Source organism: Momordica charantia, assembly GCF_013281855.1.
Source record: "Momordica charantia cultivar OHB3-1 chromosome 3 unlocalized genomic scaffold, Mcharantia_2.0 BLBB01000003.1, whole genome shotgun sequence".
NCBI classification, from domain to species: domain Eukaryota; kingdom Viridiplantae; phylum Streptophyta; class Magnoliopsida; order Cucurbitales; family Cucurbitaceae; genus Momordica; species Momordica charantia.
In genome coordinates this window covers 5,711,761-5,715,346 of record NW_028275161.1, presented here as the reverse complement: position 1 = coordinate 5,715,346, position 3,586 = coordinate 5,711,761, and positions in this window count along the sequence as shown.

Sequence of the window (3,586 nt, the reverse complement as noted above, 5' to 3'; positions counted from 1 at the left end):
GCCCCCTGTAAAAGAGCAAGAAGGAAAATTCGGCCCTGTGGATGTCCCTAGTGAGGCCATGGAGGAATCATCTTCCTCTTCTTCACAAGGTAAGACCCCTTATTTGTACAATTTGAATGTTTCTGACCCAAACTTTGTTGCTACTGCAGAGACTTCAGATGAGGAGGTGAGTTTGACCAAAGTGGTAAAGAAAACGCAAAAGAAGAAAAAAGTGGCAAAAATTGCGTCAGACGCAATTACTAGGCCTAGGACCCGCGTCGCTGTAGCACGTTTGGCTGCCCAAAAAGAAGCCCAGGTTGGTCCATCTAAAAAAGCAAAGAGGGCTAGGGTGCAAAGAGGGGTAGAAGAGCCACTTGAGGAGGCCAACGCATAGGAGACCGATTCTACCCAACAAACACCATCAAGAGTAAAAAGGGTGAGATTAGAGGTGCGAAGGCCCAACTTCACAGCACGTGATATCCTCCTTGAGAGGGGCTTTGATGAAGCACAAGAGCCCGTGCCAGAATATGTTAGGAGGAAGCTTGTGGAGAATGGTTGGGAGTCGTTGTTTGCCCCAACTACACGTGTATCGGAGGCCTTGGTGAAGGAGTTTTATGCTGCCCTCAATCCCAACCGAGGGGATGTAGTGAGAGTATGGGGTAAAGTGGTAAAATTCTCACTTTCCATTATTAATACTCACTATGGTTTGTTGTTAATGAAATTTTTAGTGCATCCATCGGACGAGCAAGTGGAGGAGGCACGTAGACTTATTTGTAGACCACATAAGACATGGACCGTCTCAACCACGAAGAAGCTTTCCTTAAAGCCCCTTGACATCAATGAGCAAGCGACAATATGGATGTATATGGTGAAGAACCAGTTGATACCCACTTCTCACGATTCCTCCATTAAGCGCAATAGAGCGATGGTGGTGTACATTCTCGTGAAGGGCATTGAGTTCAACTTTGGGGAGCTCATAAGGAACGAGATTCGGAGTTGCTCTGAGAAAATGGTAGGTCCTCTTGTTTTTCCTGGACTAATAACTGAGTTATGCTTGCAGGCGGCAGTGGAAGCTGATGATGCCAATGTTGTGATGCCCAAGAAGCCGTTCACATCCCTAAGAAGAGTTCGGGGGTATTCCATTGTTCGAGAGGAAGATTCTCCCATTACTACTGCGGATCCCGAGACCCGAGGGGTGGTGACTAGGGAGCAGTATGATGAGCTTAGGCACAAGTATAAGCTTCTTTTAGTTACTCAACGTGCCACATGTGCTATCTTCAAGAAGATATAAGGTGATGAAGCACCTTCATTCCCCGATGAGCTTGCGGCCGACTTACCATCTTCTTCCCGTCTTCCTACCGATTCCACCGACGATGAGTCTTCCGATCATGAATAGGGAAGTATCTTCCTCCCTTTGTTTTAATATTTGGATCCTGATTTTATATGTTAGGTTGTTTCGTTGAGGTTGTTTAGATTAGTTTACATATTAGTTTGGGTAGGTTGTTTTTATTATTTTAGTTTGCATGATAGGTTGTTTAAGCTTGGTTTTTGTTTTAGGTTATTTTTTGGGATGTTGTGCTGTTAGGAAGGTATACATGTTTGTTTTTGCATATGTTTAAAGTTCAAGCTTGCATGCTTCCTTATTCTAGCTACTAGCTTGTCTTTAGCTTCTTCAATGCATCTTTTCTAATCTCTCAACATGTTTATCTTTTTAATGAAATGCTTTCCTTTGTTCTTTGTTTTTGTATCATGTCGATGAGGATTCTTAAGGGCATGAATAGGTTAGATTTCCTAGTTTTATGATCAAGCCATAAGTCATTTTCCATTCTTTTTGTTTTGGTTATAAAACTGTGTTCTGCTTCTTTTTGTTTTGAAACCTTAACTTTTTCATTGCTTTGGAAGTCCTTAAATTTTGCATCTCTCAAAATTTCTTTTCCCAGTAAGGACACTGTTTCTCTTAAATTTTGGGGGACAGTGGTGTCTTTTTATTTAAGAAAGAAAATGCATTTTATGTTTTGAAAAAAAAGTCATCAAGAAAATGAAAGCAATAAAAGAGTAATATGCAAGAAATTTTTTTTTTAAAGAAAGAGTATGAAAAAGAGTACAAAAGAAGAAAAGCAAGTTCAAAAAAAGAGTCTTGAGAGAAAATAAGAGTGGGGGAAAGAAAAATAAAAGTGATAGTAAGAAACGAATGGTAAGAAACATGAGAGGGACGAAAACGCACTTATTTTTTCACGAGTCCCACTATAGACATTCATTTTGTTTAAATGGGTGGTGTTAGCATCTTGGAGGGTGGTAGTCTACATATTAAGGTCACTTCGTGAAAACCATTGTCGACATCATTTTATGCTGGGTTACTACCTAACAAGTTTCTATGAGTGGCTGTGGTTTGAAACCGATGTTAGTGAGTTGAAAACCTCAAGGGCTAGTGGCCGATCCACTTGATGTTAAAATGTTTGAATCAAAATGAAAGTGTGCATATTCCATGGTTTTGTAAAAGAGTTTTGTGTTTTAGAAAAGAAGAGGATTTAGAATCGTTTTTATTTTCAAAACAAAGGATGGTCTATGGTTTGTTGGCTTGAGAGTAAAGTTAGGACGTTTAGCTTGTGGAGCCTTTCCTGAGACTTATATGATTCATTTACTTACAACATTTGGATTGTTGATATTTCATATTCTAGCATGTTGATTGTTTTAGATTTGTTGTAACATACATAGATTATTTTTGCATTAAAGTCAAACTATGGTACTTTAGGAAAAATATGAGATAAATGCGGTCAAAGTTGGAAGAAAATAACAGAATTCTGTTTTTTTTTTTTTTTTTGCAGAATTGCGGCCGACGCATTTTTGGAAAGCAATTTGTCAAAACACATGTTTTGATTAATGAAGGGCAAGGAGGACATTTCCCACATGTTTAAAACCGTGACTCCAAGTCCAAGTGAGGTGGTTAGGTGAATCTCAACCCTTTTCCACCTAAAATGGAAGGGAGTTTCAACCAACCTATGGTGCTATAGAAGGAAACCATCCATCCCTCAGCAAATCATCCGTTCCAAGCTTCATTTCATCTTCTTTTCAATGCTCTCTAGTTGTAGAACACGTTTTTAGGGTTTATGTTCCTGTTCTAGTTGTCCATTTCTTCGTTTTTCACGCTTTTACCTTTCGTATTGCTTTTAATTCAAGTTCTTACTTCTGTTCTTTGTTCATTCTATTATTTTAAAGTTCTTTAGCGAGTTTCAACTCCCCTCACGCTCGGAAGAGAAGAGGGTCAAGCTAGAACTCTTTGTACGATTTATTTATTCATTTAAATTCAATAAAAAATACTTTCTTTATGTTTTCGTGCATTTACTTTCATTTAATTATGTTCTAAATTAGTTATCAACCTCCTTGTGGAATACCTTAGTCAAATGATTTGTTTTTCAACATGCTCGGGAATTTGGCCAGATTGTGCCTGACACTTTTTTGGGTTGGTTTCTAAAAACTTCTTTTTACGTCTTTTTTCCATTTGGCCAGTGGGAACTTGATTTATACACCAAAGCCCAACCTTTGGAAAGGTGAGTTAGGTAAAATAATAGGAAACCAATATGGGATGTGACTTAGGAATAAGCGCGTA